Genomic DNA, 21,755 nt, shown 5'->3' with positions numbered 1-21,755 from the left:
TATTTACTACAGCTTTGAAGTTGTTAAACATTTTAATATATTTTGTATTTAAAGTAAAAAAGTTAATGTCATAGTTATGATTTGGTCTAAAATGTTTTTCAAAGTGTTCATGTAGTGATTTGTGGGGTGTTAGTCGAGTGTTTTTATGTAACCAGCACTCTGTGGTTCTCCAGTCTGTGTGCGTTTACTCGGGGCAGCCATTTTTTGCAGCCTCCAAAGCAGGCCCTCTTTGTGCTGGATTACCCCACTTTCTTTGCTATAGCCACTGCTCGCTTATATATTTGGCCAGCTGACGTGAAGTTGCTGCATGATTAGCTCTGGGTGTGTTTGTGAGGCACGCAGCTGCATGCAGTTAGTGGAGGGAACGCAGCACAAGCTTCTTTTGTGAAAGCCGCCTGTGGGAGATAAAAGGCAGATATGACAGACCATAGCACCTGGCACTTAGCTTCATTCATCCACACTTAGGGGTCACTTGTATTGTCCCCATCCTGAAAGCCGGCTCCCAGCTCTGCATTAGTCCTCTGCAGAGGTGTCGATGTGGGACACAGCCAGGTCTTCTTCTGAGCACAGAGCCTCCCCCCCTCCACTTGCCCATCCACGGCAGGGGACGGGGTGACCTTGCAGGGGTCCTGCACACAGGAGGATCCTGCTCTCCCCCGGGTTACTGCTTGCACTGTGCAGGGAACAGCAAGACTGGCCTGCTGTAGTGGGGAGGGATGGCAGCAACCTTTTCCCCCAGCCTGCCGCAAGAATCTATGCATGCTGTGCCTCCTAAATAAGGACATTTACTCAAGCTAGGCTGGGCTCTGCTGTGCACAACTGAGCTTCTCCCATTCTCAGACTGCATACATGCTTGCCACCAGTGCCTCCCTGGTCTCTTCTCCAACTCAAACACATGTTTCTACAGCTCTGCTTCACACGCACTCACTCTCTCACTTAATTCACCATGGTTTGCCTCGACTCATCTCCCCCAAATCCAAGACACGTCTCTGCAGACCTGCTTCACATGCACTGGCACATACATTCACACACTGTCACTTTAAACATCAGTGTCTGCCTCCACTCATCTACTCCAAAATCTCGGGCACGTATATGCAGATCTGCTTCTCCCGCACTCCTCCATCTGTGCGTCTGTTCATGCTCGGGTACTCTTCCCCCCCCGCCCCCAATTCTCACACACACAAATGTTTACTTGCTCACAAACACTGATGCAGTCACTTCGTAGTGTGCTTCATAGCTCCACACATGGTCTCCCCCATCTGTCTTTCTCTCTTGAACCCTCATGGGTTAACAACTTCTAACAATCTTACAACTGAACATGCTCTTCCCCTCTGGGTCTTGAATTCCACATTTTCTCGCGTACCTCCCTCTTTCTGAATGCTTTACTACCCCTCCCTCTGTCGCTCCGAGCTCTTTTCTTCATTCCAAATATCCCCCCTCCCCTGCAGCCCATCACAACTTCTCTCATTGAGTTTTGCTGCCAGATCTGGCGGCATACTTACTTGATGCCCCATGGAGCTTGGGTGAGGGCTTCTGGTACTTCAGAGGAATCTTACTCTGGTAAAGAATGACAACTTGATTTGGACAGTGCTGTAGGTGACTCTAGTACATTGGTGACCTGCACCTCCCTGGAACCAACCAAAGAAACCATTGATTGACTTTCTAGAGACTGGAGTTTACAATAGTGTTTTGGCTTGTGTCACCTGTTAAACTGTTTGCAGTATTGATTAGTATGAGCACCAATTTAATTTTTACTTAAATGAGCATTTAACTTGGTGCATACCGCTCGACCACCTTAAACGCAATAAAAAGGAAGGCCACTATTCCTGTGATGCTCTAAACCTGTGTTCATGTGCCCCACTGTGCCACTTGTCCATAAATATCACCCAGGAGATTAGCGTATCTGACTGCTTATGGCATGCAGCACTTAACCACCTATTCATGTTATCCAACCAATGTGCACATGTGATGGGGGATGAAGGGCAGGTCAGAAGGCACAACGTGTAGCACCCTATGCGTATAGCATAAGCCAGCTAGGAAATGCAGGCTGTGGATCCATTGGGCTCCTCAGTAATGCAATAACACCTGACCTAGTGCACCTCTTGCAAAATCCTTTCAGATCCACTGATCTCTCCCTATAGGAAAAAATAAATTGCATATGCAAGGTGTGTTGCCTCTTATTTGTGTGGCAGAGTGGTGCTATAGTGATGCCCTAAATGGGACCTAAGGCTATCTGCAGGTTGATGATGAGCATACACACTTACAACAGTAACAGTTAATGTGAATGATGTGTTATTTATAGAAGTTATTTATTTATAATATGCATACAACAATAAAAGTTTTACATATTTAAACACATCATAAACATTTCCATCTTAAAAACACTTCATAAAAATCCACGCTCATCTAATAATATAAAATGCCTTTCAATAATTCTTTAAAAATGTCTAAAATCATCACGTAAAATGACATCAAATAAAAATTTAAATTCAGGTCATTCCCACCTAATAACTTCCTCCACACACTATGCATATTACAAGTATACATTGAATTATCATAGGCCATCAAAGATTTTCTACGTAGTTTGTCTAGGCTTTCACACTCGCATATTATGTGGTATGCTGATTCTAAAGTATTTATTCCACAGACGACAAAACCTGGTATCTTGAGGAATACCCACCTTTGATCCTAGTATTTCCATAACATCGCAGGAATTAAATTTAAACAACAAATACCAGCGAATAATGGAGCAATCAGGATACGCCAATTGATAGTTGGGTTTAGTCACTCTTAACGCCAAATGCTCTACAAATACCCCACTGTTAGATTTAGTTGCAAGATTCACTATTCGTTGTTCTCGATCAATATCGCATATCAGTTTTTTCAGTTTGCGTTTTATCTGGGCCACAGAGTATAGCAGCCAGCAAAAGCCCTCATTATTAATCGATTTGAGGTAGATTGAACTCCATCTATCATTGCAAAATCAGCTTTTGTATCAATCCCATCGTATTGCTCCATCATTCACGCCATAAAAGTATTATTAGCTAGCCGAGTCAATTTAACATATAGCATGGCTGTTGACAGTTGCACTCTACTTCTTACACTAGTTAACTCGCATTCCAGTAGTCTATATTCATAGGGCAGAGTTTTAGGCATCAGTATCCTCAGCATTTTTGCCTCAAATTTATCTAGCTCATTTCCAAATTGATTTCCCCAGATTTCAGCTCCATGGATCAGGCAGGAGACAATTTTAGCAGAGTACATTTTGACAACCGGTTCAACCGAAAAACTGCCCTGGTTTCCAACAAACTTGCTTAATGCCATTGTTGCAATCATGCATTTTCTTTTAGTTTCGGACCAATGTTTTTTCCATGTGAGTTTATTATCCATAATGACTCCTAAATATTTATATTCATTAACCACTTCGATCGGTTGTTTATTCAATGACCACCCACCGTTATACCTTTTCTTATTAGGCTGTTTTGTCTCAAACCTCATGATTTTAGTTTTTCCAATATTGATAACGAGATTATTTACTATAGCAAACTTTTCCAATTCATCTAATTTTGCCTTAAAGCCTTTGGGTGTATAATCTAGTAATAGGAGATTATCTGCATATTCCAGCCACCTTAACATAAGATTACCTAGCTTAATGTCGTTCATTTGAACATTAATACCATTTCTAAGGAAGTCTGCCAGATATAAATTAAACAAGGTGGCAGCTAAAGTGCACCCTTGCTTTACACCATGTGTTGTCTGGATATTGTCAGACAGTTTCCCCCTCAACATCCAACCGTATTCTCACTGAGGTTTCCTGGTAGAGCAGCTGTATCATGTACAGCAGCCCGCCAGGTATGCCCCAGAGCTCTAATTTGGCCCATAGTTTACTTTGTGCAATCGTATCGAAGGCTGCCGAGAAGTCAATGTATGCTACATACACTGGCAGCCCTCGATTCCTCCAAGAATACTCAATAGCACTTACCAAAATAGCTATGTTATGGGCAGTAGAAGACCGACATCTAAATCCATATTGATATCCCGGTAAAATCCCACAGCTGGATATCCACTGATTCAATTGAATCAGCAGAATTTTAACAAAAATCTTTGCTGGGATATCCAGCATGGCTAACCGCCTATAGTTAGCCGGATCTTTACGGTCACCTTTTTTATAGATGGGTAATATAATACTCTTCCTCCACGTATCGGGTATCCTCCTATTCACTCGAATCCATTGAAAGACCATGTTTAGGACCTTGGCCCATTTTTCAGGAGACTGATGTAGTAGAGCATTGCAGGTACTATCTGGACCGGCAGCTCTGGACTTGGGTAGTTTTTTTTAATTATATTGATGAGGGAATTAACGGTATAGTTACACTTCCATATAGTTCTTGTAAGCTGATATTCATTTTCATCACTCCCGAGGGTACCTATTGTATTTATGACATGGGTAATCCATATATCTTCTAGTACACAATTAATGGGGATTGCCTTTTCTTTTCTCTCATTAATAATATCCCACATAGTTTGGCTATTCTTATTACTTGATACATATGCCAGCGAGAGCCATATTTCTTCTTTTTTTCCCTTTAAGTGGTATTTCAACCATCTTCTATACTCGGTTTTACATCTGTGTATCTTATCTATGACCTGTACATCATCCTCTTTAATGCAATTTCGGATATTCTTCCTAAGAGTTTTTCTTTTTAATTGTATCGCTTTATCAACTTTCTTATGGTGTTCTATGTTCCATCTTTCATTTACCAATTTATATCCCCGTTTTGTGGTAATAACATCCCTTATCTGCTCTGTCAGTTGTTCAAATATACTTAGCGTGCTGCCTGCATCATACATTTCACTTGAGTCAAATGTTTCAATAAACTGCTCCAACGGGGGTCGGGCAATAGCATTGCCTTTATCTGTGTTCCATGGGCTCCATTTTATTCTGTTCCCTGCTAAGTTTACACCAATATTTCAATTTTTTTGATGTTTCTCTCTCGTAGTCGTTTTAGTAGACAGCAGTAAAAATCTTGGGAGATGATCACTTTCATCTCTGCATCCAACAGCCATATCGTTTACTCAAAAACGCGCTCTTTTGTTAACAATCATGTATTCTAAGGTACTCATACTGGTTCCAGAGATCCGAGTCACGTTCATCTCACAATCACCTGGTGTATTTCCATTCAAAACTAGAAGCTCAAATTTATTTAGCAACGTTACCCCTTCTTTAACATCTTTCTTATTAATGTTTTTGGATATTAGTTTGGATATGTTTTCCTCTATGACTACCTCAGACATAAAATTGATTCTTACATTAAGGTCACCTACAATGATCAGAGGTATGGTATTACCAATTTCAGCAAGAATTTTAGTTATTGTAGCTATATTTTCTTTACTGCATTTAGCATCAGGAGGATTATATATATGGACAAGAACAAATTTGTCTATTGTTGACATCGTATATGTGACCGTCCCAGCTAACACCATTTTAGTAGATTCGATATGCCTGACCCCAGTACATGGTTGTTTAATAGAGATTAGTAGACTGCCTTTGGGCTGTCCTCTAAGTCCTTGCATAGCAGTACTAACATGGTTATTACGGCCATCTATTTCACAGTCAGCAGTCAACCAAGTTTTCTGTAAGGCAATGACTCTAAATGTCTGTTATCCAATAGTCCCTCGTCGCTACCATAGTGCGAGTTTCCCCTGGTATTCCATGAAAGTATGATATCAGGGACATCAGGAACTAATTTCAAAGTGGGCTTTAAAGGCCGATGGAAGCCACTGCCAATAACCATCAGCTATCTCTTGGTTGATGAGTCTCGCAGGCATTTCACTTGATGTTTTCTTATTATTTTTTATTAGTTTGATTGTTGAATTTACGCAATACCCTCTTGCTAATATCAGCTTCTTTGGACATTTTTTGTTCATACTTCTCTTTCGGCATGCGTATTTCCTTGCACGTGTATCCTATATTCTCAAACAAATTTCTGTGGCTAAGTATGAATTCATGTATTGTCACATCATGGCACCATAAATTGGTAATAATTTTGGTGGATCTTACTACTTGGTCGACAATCAGACAATAATCCTGAGTGGGACTATGGATGCACATATTTGCAGCACACAACTTCGGTTAAGTACCCTCATCTTAGATGTGTCCATTTTTTCTATTTGTAAGGCCTTTATTGTATCCCTCATATTTAATGTTTCATTTTTATTATTATGTGATATTTTCACTTATACTTTTTCTCGTCTGTGGCATTTAGTTGTTTTTTTTTTATCACTCTAAGCTACTGTATTATCTGTTGTTCTTCCAGTGCATGCATTACCTTTATCCTCACTCGGTATATTCTCGTAGAGCCTATGTACATCTACCAGAATCTCATCTGTATTGATCAGACTTTTTGTTTGTCTTAGGCTGCTACTTGGCTTCTTAGGGTTAATTAAGGAATCTCTTGTATGAGTGTTGGGAATCTTATCTTGCTTCTTATTTTTTTGTCTACTACCACCTTTACCAAGTGTTTCATGTATATCTGCTTCATATGTTACGACCTAATTAGCTTCTTTATACATTGATGTACTTTTAGGGTTACTACTCAATGCTTGTGTATTTTTATCTATCCCAACCGTCGCTATCTTTTTAAATTCTGGCAGTATATTAGTGTCAACTATACACCAATTCTTAGACATTTTTTCCTTATTTGTATTATACATCGCTGCTTGTCCATATCCTTTTTTCTTATTATTGATCTTCTGATTAGGTGTCCGTTTAGCTATACGGCTCACACCTGGGGACCAGTATGATTATCCTTTATACCATACTCTGTAATATTGTATTCAATGTCTTTAGTGACTATTTTGTTTGATTTATTCTCTTCCTTTTTCCCAAAATTGTTTATTTTGGACTTAAATAGTTCTTGCTCAAAATGTATTCTAGTATCAATATTGGTGCTAATATGACAACATTTCTGATTACTTCTTTTACTGATATTGCACAACAAGAGAGAGTGAATTGCTAGTTTGTCTATAGATTCACATTTTTCAACCAGAGAGACCAACACATTTTCAAGTGCCTCAAATAATTCTTCTGTATTCATGCTAGCAAAGCTAATGTCATGAGAGCTGTCATGTGTGAGAACACTGGAGTTATTCACTATCATAGGGGCTATCAAGTTGTCCTTTACAATATTGTCTATTGCTAAATGTACTTTTCCTATAACTATTAATCCAAATGTGGGATCTATTTCGAACCTCTCTCCAGGATTAAGCGGCTCATATTTTTCATTTGCCTTTTCCTGCGTCATACTTGCAGTAGGTATGCTAGCCGTCTTTCCAGGCAGATTCATAACTTAACGAGGAACCACAATCTTTTGTTTGCTCTATCTTTTTAATATTCACTTTTGGTCTTGCACACAATTCTGCCTCTAACATTTTTTCTCTACAAGTTTCACTTGCATCTACATCGATAGGATAGACTAGTTCAGATGTTGTAGGCATTAGAATTTGTGTAAATAGTTTACTGCTAATACATGGCAAGGCAGATGATAAATCTTCCATAATTTCAGTAACTCAACTATCGACCTCATTGCTTGTTATACTATTCTTAATAGGCACAGAAGGAGATGTCTGCACATTTTCAACTTTATCAAAAAATGATGTGATTTTGGCAAGCTTACCTTCTGTTAGCAGCCCAGGCTGCATACTAATTTTCCTTTTGCACGCCCGACTAACTCCGACAGTGTGTGTGTGTGTGTTTGTTGGTTTAAAGTACACACACCCAGGTTCACTTTATGTGGGACAGCGGCACATCCATCTGCTAAAGGCATTTTATTAGATCGTAGTTTCATATCGCTAGGAAGAGCTCGCAGCTCAGCTACTCAGGGAAGGTATCTAATTAGGTGACTAAAGGTGGCAGGGGAGACACGGGGCATCAGAGAGCTTAACCGCAGTCAACGCACCAAGCACCGCGCCCAGTGAACAGTCCTGGTGCGCTGACGGCATGTATTTCAGCCCACTTCCTGGAGGGCGGGGGGGTGGGCTTTCACGTCCGGAGCCAATTACAGTGCACTATAGGTAAAGAAAATGCAAGCACTCAGCATTAGGGATGCAACATCAGGGTAGAAGAGAACTATGCCTACATAATCGCAGAAAGACTAGGGGAGGGGGACAAGCATACAGTCCGGGAGGGGAACTGAGCACCAGGGAGGGAGGGGAGTGAGCGAGGCAGTCGGGCGGGGAAAGGAAAGCAAATTACTTGAGGGGGCAAGTCCAGAACACGGGATGTGTTGCAGCAAAGTCCTTCCTCCTGCTCAAAGTTTGTACAAGAAACGTACAGTGACACAGTCAACAGTCACTTTCTGTTCACTGCCTGGTGCATTATTATATAGCGCCTTTATTCAAAGCGCTTTACAGAGCACATATTTACATACAATAGCACCCAACCGAAATTGGTACTTATTTATCGACCTCGGAAAGATGAAAGGCTGAGTTGGCCTTGCCGGGATTCAAACCTGCGACCTGCAGATCACGCTCAGATCGCAGCAGCGAGCGCTCAACCCGCTGAGCTATCTTACTGGCTTTACAGTTCTTTACAGTTCCAAGTGATCAGCTTATGTAAAACAATACCACCTTATCCTACCTGTGATGCGTAGTTCCTCCACCGGGAGAGGAATTGTGAGTTGAACTCCCAGATTGCCCACCTGAAGGATAAAACCAATACAGAACCCTCCTTCCTCATATAGAAAGTATTATTGTTATTGTAATTGAATTCCCTAGACATTAATCATAAAACATTAGTTCACAATTGGGTTTGTAAATAGACCCTTCATTGGGTAATTGCGACTCAACCATGGGTTCAGACATACATGTGCAGGTCTAGCATAACAAACAGGTCTTAAATGGCATTCTTAATATAAGTAGTACACATCATCGGTGAAAGGCCTTTCACGTTTTGCGTGATCACCTTTTTATAATGTCTCTCGAAGTGGGTCAACCAGAACTTGGTGAATGTCTCTTTACCTCTCCTAATATAGTTCACTCCTTTATGTTACAGCTCTAATGGGAACAGTTTTGAAAGCTGCAGTCTATCAATACAAAACAAAAATCGGCCCAAATAATAGCGGATTGCCACAAAAGAAGAAAGCTTGCTTACTTGTCCTTAGCGATACCTGCTGTTGGGTGCTGGGTTAAGTGGCTGGTGCAGAGTGCTGATAATTGTCTTGAACAAAGAGGTGCTGGCAGGCTGGATCAGGCAACCTCCATCTTCCTTGTGGTATCTCTCCTTCTGAACTGTATGGTTCAGATGCTGTCACTCTGTGCTGAACCTAGTTGAGGCTGTAGCATTTTCTTGTACCTGGGGCCCTGGGCAGTTTGGCAGAATCCAGCTGGTGATGGACAGGTTCCTGTGTTTTTTCTTTTCCCGTATCAAACATATTGAATGGGTCACTGCTCGAATACAAGCAGGTAAAGGCCAGTGGCCTTTCTACTCTTAGAGGAAACTAAATACTCTTACACAGCCCCCCCCCCTCTTCCCCCTCCCGTGGCAAATAAACTAAAGTGCAGACTGAGGAAATGGTTTACTGTCGGTCTTTTTTTTAATTTTTATTCTTGGACCCGAACTGAAATGCACACTTAACAGAGACAGCGGCTTATGGTCCTCTGTTCTTATCTCGTGTCTCAGGAATGCAATAGAAAGAGCAAGAGCTCCACCATTGATTAAACAGAACTCAAGGGGAGCTCTTGGGTTGTTTTTCTTCTCCACACGTCCCATCTGAGGTTTAAAAAAAAAAAAAATGGTTTGTAATAACGTAGTGTCTTTTTTAGTCTTGACTAGAAGATGGCGCTTTAGTGCCACCAATAAGCCACAAGTAATGCATTGGATTCTCGCTAGGCGGAGGTGGCATACGAGGGGCACAATGCTTGTAGGTGGTGTTTGGTTATTTACCCACCCATTGACAGCCCATGGTCATGCTAATCCCTATGGCCATTCCCACCCACTTCCTCCCCAAAGCACACCCTCCGGGGATCTCTTTGAGTGAACTTTATGAAGCCTTAAAATCAAACCTGCTCTGGAAGTGCCTGCCAGGGTTTTTCCAAAGCAGTCTTCAGAGAGCTAATGGTGTAATTGGTGCTGTAAATGCGCTACCGGTGTAATAAATATTTCTTGACCATGTCTGCTTTCAGCCACTCTATTTATAAGCAGTATGCATGTCATTCACTGAATTCCTGTTAAAAACAAGCATTAGCAAAGCCAACAGTTTTGGCTTGTATACAAGTATTGGATGTACATTTGCGAAGCACTTCTATCGTATGCCCAGGTAAATGCACCATTTTCAAGCTGCTACCATTAATGACCAGTTAATGTCATTACAGCAATGCCTGGCAATTATCTTTTGATTAGTTACAGAAGCCAAAACTGTTGGCATTGCCAATGCTTGTTTGTCTGGACGCCAGCTCTTTGTGAAAGTTTGGCACAATCCACCCAGTTTTTCTAGAAACTAACTGGCGGATCCTGGGTGTGGATAACAAAGAACTGTATAAAAAGAACATATGGTGATAAATGTACATTAAAAACACAAATCTGGGATACTTCATTCCAGATTTGGGATTCACAATTCGTTAAGGTCATCAGGTCAATTAAAAACTATTATGTCCACCCCCTGCTACCCTTTCAAATGGATTGTGTCCTCCCACGTATTCCTTATCTTTGATATTTCCCAATATCCAGCCTGCTGCTTCGGAATTTTTTTTCCCCCGGTAGAGGGCGCTGTAAATCGATGCCTATCGAGTCTATGTCCCTCGGAAGCCTCTGTGCTTATATCGGCATCATCGCAGGTATAAGTAGCGCGCGCGGCGTCCGTTGCTCATTTCTATTTTTCCGTGCTTCACAGCTTCGGGAATGTAACGCTCCGTTCCGTGAGAACTTCAAAATCCTTCGATTTTCGGTGCAAATCTCTGCTAAACTACAACGAATATGGCTTCATCATCGGTCCCATCAATGCCCTGGTCCGGTTTTAAAAAAATGCTGAGACTGTGGGGCAAAGATGTCTGACGGATCCAGAAAGGATCTGTTTGTGGTGCCTTGGGGCAGAGCATCCATGCTCTGAATGCAACGTGTGCATGTCCATGACAGCCAAGGCCTCAAGGGAGCGCAGAGGGAAGCTGGAGAGAGGTAGGCCACAAAAGTCCATTACCCCCTCTAAACGTACTTCAGACAAGTTGAGGCCTTAGTCTCTTTGTCACAAAAAACACTCCTGGTCACGCTCTAGAAGTGGATCACATCATTCCACCACTTCGAAAAACAGAGGTAAGAAAAGGCACCATAGGTCGCCATCCACCTCATCCTCCAGTCCTCCTGAGAGTTATTTGTCAAACGAAAAAAAAAGTCCCCCAGCTCAGTGGGAGGAATTCCACAAAAGAATGCTAAAGGTGTTCGAGAACAAAGCTTTCCCCCCCTCGAAGACACCTATAGGCGATACCCCTAAAATAAAACACAGAAGCCGTGGGTCGTCGACCCCTGCTGGGGAGACTCCTCGAGCGTGAAAAACCCTTGAGTCGAGAAAGCATCTGACGCACAAAAAGTTGTTCCTAATGACTCATAAGGTTAAATCGGAGTGTGCGTCATGACCCCCTCAGAGTCTCAGTCGAAGGAGAAGTTGCGGACGCCTCGTGTGTCGAACCCCTCCACGCAGCACAAGGCTATACCTTCAATCTCATCGAAGATGTCGACATTTCCGTCGATTCCTTCGACAACCTCGAAGCCATTGACGGTTTCATCGAAGCCGCTGACGACGACATAGACAATTTCGGCGCCGATAACAATATCCATACTTATTTATTTTATTTAGTTATATTTATATAGCGCACAAACAGCCCAGGGGGCATTGAGGCACTGCTACTTGCAAGAGCTTAGCTACAAGGGTACAGGAATGGTAGTAGTCGTTGGCACATTATGAATAGTACAAAAACATAATTCTGTTGTTACAGCTAATGCACTTGGTCATTACAATACATTTTATGCAGTGGGTCATATGTTTAGTATTTATGCGAGGGACCTTATATGAAGAGGATGGTTTTCATAACTTTGCGGAAAGCGATGAGGGTGGCCTCACCTCGGTTTGTGGGAGGTAGGGCATTCCAGTGAGTGGGTGCGAGATATGGGAAGCTGGATCCGCCCGCTCTGGCTCTTTTTACTAGTGGCAGACAGAGCATGTTGGTATATGGTGATCTTGTTGGCTTTGTAGAGGAGACAGGGTGGATCCTTTGTGAGAGGCAGGCAGGAGCAGTGAGGTGAATACACTTGTGGGTCAGTGTAAGAGCTTTGAAGATGATTCTTTCCTTTATTGGGAGCCAGTGGGCTAGTTTTCTGGCCTCCGAGATGTGTTTTCTTTTAGCAATGCCTTAGGCTGCCCGGAGAGCACTATTCTGTATGACTTGTAGCCTCTCCAGATTTTTATTGGATGTTCCTAGAAAGAGTACATTGCAGCAATCTAGCCTGGAGCCAGTGATGGCTCTGGCTATGTTTGTGCAGTTCTCTTTGGAGAGAAAGGGCCTGACTGCGTTGATTAGTTTAGCATGATATGCAGCTGAAGAGGCTATTGCGTTGACTTGTCTGTCAATGGATAGGTTGGAATCCAAGTAGACGGCAAGTGTTTTGACTGATTCTGAGACCGGTATTTTGATGGTGTAGATGGTGAATTGGCAGAATTGTGAGTCTAGATTTTTTAGCGTGTCGGGGGAGCCTTCCAGAAGGAGTTTGGTCTTGTCGGAGTTGAGGCATAGTCCATTGTCTGCTGTCTGCCATCCAGGCATGGATGGTGTTGTAGAGGTTGTTGAGAGTCAAGGAGTCAGTGTCATAGTTACCAGTGAGGGTGAGGAGGATCTGGGTATAGTCAGCCTAGTTGGTGTAAGAGATGCCCATAGCGTTGAGGATGAGGGGTCGTGTGAAGATGTTGTAGAGGGTGGGGGAGACGCAGGAGCCTTGGGGCATACCACAGAGTATGATGGTGGGTGAGGCAGAGGCTAGGTCAGAGAATACTTGCATGGTTCTGTCTTGTAGGAAGGATGTGATCCATGCTGTGGTGTCAGGGGAGAATTTGGCAGTGGAAGAGAGGTGGTGGCATAGGACGTCATGATCTACAAGGTCGAAAGCCGCAGATAGGTCAAGAAGTAAGAGAAGTGCTGGTTTGCCCATGTCTCTGGCATCGTCCATCTGGTTTTTCAGGTGAAGTAGGGCGGTTTCCGTCCGGTCTGGGGCGGAAACCAGATTGGCGCAGTCCCAGGAGTTTGTTCTTTTCAATGAAGTGTTGAACCTGCAGGTAGGCTGCTTTGTCCAGTATTCTGAGGAGGAATGGGACAGTGGTGATAGGTGTATAGTTGGTGGAGGAGGTGGGATCGAGAGTTTTTTTAAGAGAGGGCAGACCCAGGCTTCCTTGAGGGAGGCGGGGACTTTCCCTGTGGCAAAGGAGGCACTGACAAAGGCTGTCAGGAATGGAGCTAGCGCTTCAGTGCAGTCCTTGATGATGGTGGCTGGGCATGCATCACCTTTGCAGTTAGAGGGTTTGATAGTCCTCATTATATTGATGTCTGTTTCCTGAATGGATTTGAAGGAGAAAGGTTGGGGGATGGGGGGGGGGGTGTCTGAGGCTGGTGGTGGGACAGGGATGTGCCTATTAGGCAGGGCTTGTTTAGTGGCTAGTATTTTTTTTTTTTGGAGAAGGCTCAATTTGGTTTGCATGGCAGTCTGTATTTCATTGCACCAGGCTTTGTCTTTGGTGAAATTCTGGGGGGCAGGAGTGGGTTTCTCTAGTTCTCTGAAGATGGCAAAGATTTCTTTTGTGCTAGATTGGGCTTCCGAGATTCTGGATTCGAAGGATTTGGCCTTTGCTTGGGTGATTGCCTTTTTGTATTTGGTAGAGCGGGCTTTAAAGATCATGTTAGCTTTGTCAGAGTGGGACGTTTGCCACTGTAAGAGCAGCCTTTTTTTTGTTGCAGAGTGTGAGGAGGTCTGGGGTGAACCAGGATTTGGAGTAGGTGGTGGGTTCGGATTTACGGGGTTCGAGTGGGGCAATGGAGTTGATAGCTGCTTTGATGGCAACATCGTAGGCTGTTGCGAGTGTTTTATGGGTCTGTGGAGAAAGGTGGTCTGAAGGCTGGGCCTTGGAGGAAGGGCAGTAGCCTTTCCTTCGTGAGCTGGCGGGAGCTTTTTGCGAGGCAGGATGGCAGGGGTTGGGGTGAGGGAGTGGAGGAGCTGGTGGTGAGGATGCTAAAGGTGATGATATGTTGGCCAGACCCTGGGGTGGGAGTGTTTCCAGTGATGAGTGGAAAGTTATGCTGTGCGATCCAGTCGAGAGTTCTGCCCTGGGTGCGAGTTGGGCTAAAGATGGTGTTCCCCCTTGAGGGCTGAATCAAAGGATTTGGCTGCCGAGTCTTACTGTCCAGGAGACCTAGGTTGACGTCCCCCAGGAGAATGGCTTTTGACTGTTTTTTGAGGTTGGCAGAGAGGAGGTGGATGAGAGAGGCTTGAAAGTCTCCTGTTGGGCCTGAAGGGCGGTAGACAATGTGAACAGCAATGGTGCAATGGGGAGAGGTTGATTTTGACTTGGAGGTAGTCGCTGTTGTTGTGCAAGGATTTCTCTACCTTTCTAATAGAGAGGTGGTCTCTGGCGATAATTGCTACACCTCCACCTTTAGAGAGGCGATCTTGTCTAGTGATTGAGTAGCCAGGGGGCAGTGCAAGGGAGAGCGCAGGGCCGGGGGCCTCATGTAACCAGGTTTCTGAGATCATGAGCAGATCGAGGTCATGGGGGGGGGGGGCTATGAGGTCGTGGATTTCTAGAGCGTGGGAATTGATGGACCTACCATTAATCATGGTGCATTTAAGATGGGGTTCTGTAACGGCTAGGGGGGGGGGGTTTATGGGCAGAGTGGGTGAGGTGGTGGGCATGGTTGCGCTGTGGCAGGTGGAGGAATTACACATCACAGATTTTACACTGGGGGCTCATTTCCAGTGGTGGTGGTGGACACAAGTGGAATCACATTTGGCACAGTAGTATTCAAAATGGGGGTAGAAGAATTGCACATCACAGATAGCATGGCGCCTTCTGTGTCTACTTTTGAAAATAACTACACACCACAACCTTGTGCAGATTTTTTTTAAGTCCCTATCCTTGATCTATGAGGAGACAGAAACCTCTGACGAAGAAAGACCCTTTGGTCTTAAGTATGGGACGCTCTCGGTCCCAGAAGAACTGGTATCGGAAGAATCTAAATGAAAACATCTACAGGAATTCTTGCCTGAAGCAAGTGCAATTGATACTTCCCCGGAAGTTGATTTTGGAAAGCCTGACCCAGGAGATCACGCTAAAAGCAATTACAGGCTGCTTATGTCTAGGTTGATGGAGTATGTGGGGTGGTCTAGGCCCACACCTGTCTTCAAACAAGATGACCTGACATATACTCGACAGGGGACCACAGGAGGACCCTATTGTCCCCTTTTCACAGGGCTTTACATAAAAGGGTATATACCAACTGGGAAACACCGGAGGTGATCCCTGCAGTTAACAAGAGGCTGACGGCAAAATATAGAGCATCAACCTCTGATCCTCTCTATCTCTCAAAACGCCCAACTCCAGGAAGTCTGGTTGTGCAGGCTGCATCTTCTTCTGGAAAGCAAAATGCATACCCTACAATGCCACAGGACTGTGACAACAAGAAATGTGATGCCCTGGCCAAGAAAGTTCATCGGAAAAGTCAGGCCATGCATCTCTGAAGGCAGTGCGGAGTCTATAGAACTGCAAGGTTTCCAGTGCGGAGCCCGAGTGGCCCGGTTTCCACGTTTGTGGCGTTATGAACTGCCCTCCAGGGTAGAAGTCATTTAGGGCGTGATATCCCAGGTCTTCCCAGTGTCGTGCCAGTGATGTGTCGAATGTGGGTTCCAGCCCGGGGGATCTCCAGGCGGGAAGCCATTTGTAATATGGGCGTTGTTCGGCGCAGGTCACGAATATCCGGCCCCAGGCCTGCACCGTGGCATGGACCGGGTCGATGGGCGAATCAGGTTCGTAGTGTTGGTGTAGAATTAAGGACATTATGTTGGTGCCCATTGCTGCCAATGTTTCCAGCTTGACATGGGGACGAGGTGGGGGCCCGGAGTACCAATAGGAGGCAAACTGCACCTGTGCTGCGATCCAGTACTGCAGCATGTCGGGGGCGGTGAATCCCCCTCTGTCATAGGGGAGTGTCATGTCTGACCATTTTTTACGTACGGCACCAGAATGCCATGGGAATTGGGCATACAGCTTGTGTAAATTTATGAAGTATCTTTTCCCGGGCCAGATAGGGACATGGCTAAATATGTACAGTAATTTGGGGGCAAAATAATTTTCACCAACGAGAGTCTCCCGGCCAGTGAAAGTGGAAGGGTGCGCCAGCCTGCCATCTTGGCTTCGGGTTGCTCTGCCGCAGCTAGGTAGTTGTCTGCCAGCAATGTGTCTTTGGTCAGGGAAACCTGGACTCCCAGATATTTGATCCCATCCGGAGACCAGCAGAGCAGGTACTCAGTGGCAGGTTGTAGCGTGGAGCTGGTTAGGGGGAAGATTTTGGATTTAGTATAGTTTATCGTGAACCCAGAATGTGTACCTATACGGGTATTATCGTGCAAGATTGGGTCAAGGTGAACAGCCGGGTCTCTTATGAAAAACAGTACGTCATCCGCATAGAGCGAAATAATTTCAGGGGGTCTTTCAGCCGTATGCCTTTGTGTGAATGTCGCTCCCTTACGTAGTCCACCATTGGCTCTATTGCCAGGGCGAACAGGATTGGGGATAACGGGCAGCCCTGCTGGGTACCTCTAAAAAGGGGGATCAGGCCCGACATCTGGGAGTTGACAGGGACCCTGGCCACCGGGGAGGTGTAGAGTAACTTAATGTATGCCAACATGTTAGGCCCTATGCCCATGGTTTCCAACACCAGCCACATGTATTTCCAGGACACCATGTCAAATGCCTTCTGGGCATCTAGTGTAACTGCGACTGCACTCGCCCCCTGGTCAATACGGGACATGACATTGAACAACCTCCTAATGCTATGGGATGTGGACCTCCCAGGCACAAAGCCTGATTGGTCATCATGGACCATATATGACATGACCGGGAGGAAGCGATTGGCAATCACTTTAGCAAAAATGTTGGTGTCCAAGCTCATTAACGAGAGGGGCCTGTACGATCCGCACTCATCGTTGGGCTAACCGGGTTTAAGTAAAACCGTTCTAACGGCCTCACGTAGTGCTGGGGGAAGGGACCCTAGCCGGAGTGACTCATTCCATACTTCAAGTAGTTTGGGGGCTAGTATGGCCACGTGCTCTTGGTAAAATTCTGCAGTCAGCCCGTCGGGGCCCGGTGCCTTACCCTTAGGGCTCTTAGATATGGCTTCAACTATTTCATCTAGTTGGAAGGGGGAGTCCAGCTGGTCCCTGGTTCCGGGGGAGATACAAGTTGTGGGAATCTGCTCGAGGAGGTCTTGCATAAAGGATTCGGTGTTCGGGGGGGGGCTGAGAGTATAGCTCTGTATAGAAGTCCGTAAAGACTTCCAGGATCTGTTGGTCGGACCAGCGAGCTGTCCCCTGGTTGTCCTCAACACAAGTGATCTGAGTTTGGCCCCACTCGTGCCTGGCCAGGGCGGCCAATGTTTTCCCGGGCCCATCGCCCTCCCCATATTTCCGCGCAGTCTGTGGGCGGCTAAAGTATTGCACCTCCCTAGTGGCCTGCTCGTTAAATAATTGGAGTGCTTTACTGATTTGGAGTAGAGTGGCAGGGTCAACTGACGACGGATGAACCCTCTCCAGCTCGCGCAATTTGGCTTCGGAGCGGCCAAGGGCTGCTCTTATAGTCTTAAGGACTCCTGCCTCCCTGGATATAGACATTCCCCTGATAAAGGCTTTGAAAACATCCCAATGGACTCCCAAGGAGGTGGGCTGGGGTGTGTTGAGCTCAAAGTGGGTCTGAATATCGGCAAGAATGTCCGCCTTGAACACTGTCCTGTACTGCAGAAGACTTGAACCTCCAAGTATTGACGGTGGGAGGAGACACTCCCAGTTCCAGGGACATCAAGATTGGTGAATGGTCCGACAGGGTGCGAGCCAGAATTTGTGTTTCCACCACCTTCCCCAGTATTGCGCTTGACAGAAGGAACATGTCAATTCTGGACAAGCTATCGTGCACCGAGGAGTAGTGGGTGTACTCACGCGTTTGTGGATGTAATACTCGCCTTGCATCCTGGATGTCGAGTGTTGTACTGTGTACTAGGAGTCTTCGGGCCGCGCCGGATAGTGGTCTGGGGGCTGTGCCTATTCTGTCCAGTTTAACATCTAAAATGAAATTCATATCGGCCCAGATAATAGGAAGTCTCCTTCTTTAAAATACCTCTGGTAATACCATTTTTGAGGGGGCTAACTAATGTGTATCCTCAACCCCCTTTCAGGTGCCCCTGTGGGATCTAAATTTAGTCTTAGACTTTTTAATGGGTTCTCCCTTTGAACCTCTTAATTCGTGCCCATTAAGATTACTTGCCTTCAAAACAGTCTTTTTGCTGGCAATAACATCTGCCCGAAGGGTGAGTGAGTTACAGGCCTTGTCTTGCAAGCCTCCTCACACTCTTTCACAAGGACAGAGTAGTGTTAAGAGTGAAGCTGAATTCCCTTTCCAAGGTAGTATCTAAGTTCCACATTACTCGGAGGATAACTTTACCTTCTTTTTATTGTCCTCCGCATTCAGGGAAGGATCAAGAAAGACTGCATAGACCCGATCCAAAGCATGCCTTGAGTTTTTACATTAGCAGATGTGCTAAGCGGAGACAAACTGACCAATTATTCGTGGGTAACACAGGTCATAAGTTGTGTCTAGCCGTCACCAAACCATTTCTAGGTGGATCATTTTAACAATTGCAGATTGTTATAAATTGGCTGGTAAAGACCCTCCAGAACACATACGAGCCCTTTCCACCAGGGGTATCGCAGCTTTGTCAGCTCTTCAAAGAGGATTTCTGTTAAAGGATATTTGTGCGGCTGCCAAACGGTCCAAGCACACACCTTTACAAAATTCTATAGCCTGGATTCCTCCACTAGCCAAGAATTAAAATTCGGAAAGCCAGTATTGCACTCTCTGCAGACTTTGTTTACTCCCTCCTCCTGATTATATTACTGCTTTGGGAGAGTATCAAAGATGAGGAATACCTGGGAGGACACAGTCCATTCGAAGAACAAGTTACCTACTCCGGTAACGTTCTTTCGATTGGATGTTCTTCCCACGTATTCCTTAACACCCCTCCCTACCTACCCTGCAGTAGGTTAGTGTGCACTCTCTCAAGGGTACTAACCGTCTAGCTCAAGACGCTCCTTCGCTTCAAAACGGAACTGAGCAACGGACGCTGCGCGTGCTATTTATACCTGCGATGACATAGATATCGGCACAGGGGCCTCCGAGGGACATCGACTCGACAGGCATCGATTTACAGCACCCTCTACTGGGAACATTTTTGTGCCGAAGCAGCAAGCTGGATATTGGGAAATATCAAAGATGAGGAATACGTGGGAGGAACATCCAATCGAAAGAACGTTTCAGGGGTAAGTAACTTGTTCTTCTCCCCCGTGGGTCTCCTGATTAATCCATTTAATGTGGTTGTCTGGGGAGGGATGGTGTACCAGAATGTGAAACACGTCGACTGTCGAACTGGCCCAAACAGTCTTTTTCCATGAAAGAAAAGTTTTACATATGAGAACTTGCATAGGAAAGGCTAGCTTGGGACCCTCTTTAGATTTTGCCTCCCCCACAAGAACCAGGCAAAAACTTTCTAAAAATCTTCGGTCATGTCTTTATATGAAAAGCACATTTTCAGTTTTACGAAGGAATGTGTTTTCCCTACGATAAATGTTTTTACCTACCTAGATTTATAATTTTATATGTATTTTCCAATACACTTCTCACTTTCATTACAAATACTGGGTACAGAATAAGCGTGAAAAAATCCACTCTAAAGAAGGTTTCTGTTCTGAAGAACATTGTGGATGGTGCATGGACTTTATATGGCGATCCTATTCCAAATGCTGATCTATGTTAACCCCGGTTTTCAACATCAAGAACACTGAAATACTGTAGATCAACAACTAGTTGGCTATTTACGCACATCATTTTAATGTAAAATGGAGACGTTGAGAAAATCACGATGCAGCAATAAAGTGCCTCCCTTCCCTTAGCTGCAATAATAATTGGAGATTAACTCTACCTTTTTCCCTTGTCCATTTTTAGCAGAGATGCACTTTCCAAGTGGTACCTTGGAAGAGTGCAGAGGTTTAGTTTTTAAAGGACAATTAACTTTGCAAAAGTATGTGGGCTCTTAGTTGCCTAAGTAGAAATCTGAAATGCATTGGACAGGATCTTATAAATGTTGAAATGGTAGAAACGTAAGATATGTGCGCAGCAATAAGGCGTCAACCACAGTTTCAGAGAACAATGGGTGGGGGGCAGATGAAGACAAATTATACAGACGAGTTTTAAAATGGTCAATACATTTGCAAAAGTCAAAGGAAGACATCTATTTCTAAGGCGCTTACCGCCCTGCTGGCTTTGGCTTGCTGAGAGCATGGAAGTTAAGCAAAACTATTTTGTGGAGTGGAGGGAGGAATCTTAACTCCCAAAGAAATGGAATTTACTTTGAAAAAAATGAAGTTCTTTGGTTTTGCGGGGCAATGTATATAATGTGACATTCTCACATCTAGCGAACACATGCAACACTCGTTAAATCACAGAAAATGCAACTGTTTTTTAAAATGCCAGTGCAGGTTGTAAACCGAGACCTTGCCATTTCGAGATGTCTGACCTTTGAGGGTTTGTGCACTTGGCCTGTGCTTGGAGGTTTTCAGGCACCCTTTGGGCAGAATGCATTTCCGACTACCCAGTTTAACATACAAATCTGAAATGCATTTGCAAGACACTGCATATGATATAAATGTTGGATTTGCACAAATGTATGATTTGTAGGTTACAGAGTCAATGACAAGGCTTCAACCTGAGCCGCAGAGAAAATGGTGGGGAAGGGAGTTAGAGGCACATATTGGAGAGATACAGAATATTAGAGTTAATATAATCGCAAGAAAGCAAAGGACATCCTCTCTGTATTTTGTATCATCTGCTGAGTGCATTTGAGAATGTAGCCTAGTACAGTTGTGCTGCAAAGCCAAAGGACCACGTGGCATTTTTTGGGAGTTAAATCCTTCCTCCTCCTGCAAGCCTGGTTTGCCATGATCTCGTTGACCAGAGCCTGTAGGACTGGATAAGTGGATTGGAAAAAAAATACAGAAGTCTTGCTTTACTTTTTTGCTAGTGTATTGGCTTGTTAATTAATCTTTCGTTGGCATTGCAGCCCACAAATCATACATTTGTGCAATTCAAATGGAATCATAACTCGTCTCAATAAGAAATTCTCTCATGCGAACAGACTATCTACCAAGGCATCTGCAGTAATTAAATGCTGGAACATTCTGCAAGGGCTTCTTGACTTCGTTGCCTTTGCTGTCCGTTCCAAGCCACCTTCCTTTACTTTTCATAGTCATGTACCCAAACCATGTAACATCTGAATCGTCAACCTCACATGCTTGAATCGTCAACCTCACATGCTTTCTACACGGACTGCATCCTAGACACCCCTTAAAAGGTTTGTGAGTTTAGATAGGTGGTGGGACATCAGATTTTGCTATCTTGTTGCAT

The 21,755-nt window shown here is 44.4% G+C and overlaps 1 protein-coding gene across 2 annotated transcripts in view; it reads left to right on the top strand.

Moving 5' to 3' along the window:
* KLHL28 (kelch like family member 28) overlaps positions 1-21,755 on the top strand; it is a 403,361-nt gene that overhangs the window by 290,516 nt on the left and 91,090 nt on the right. The gene's annotated exons all lie outside the window — the stretch shown is intronic.

This window comes from Ambystoma mexicanum, chromosome 14, assembly GCF_040938575.1.
Source record: "Ambystoma mexicanum isolate Mex_15411 chromosome 14, UKY_AmexF1_1, whole genome shotgun sequence".
Classification (NCBI taxonomy): domain Eukaryota; kingdom Metazoa; phylum Chordata; class Amphibia; order Caudata; family Ambystomatidae; genus Ambystoma; species Ambystoma mexicanum.
This window is presented reverse-complemented; position numbering and strand designations above follow the sequence as displayed.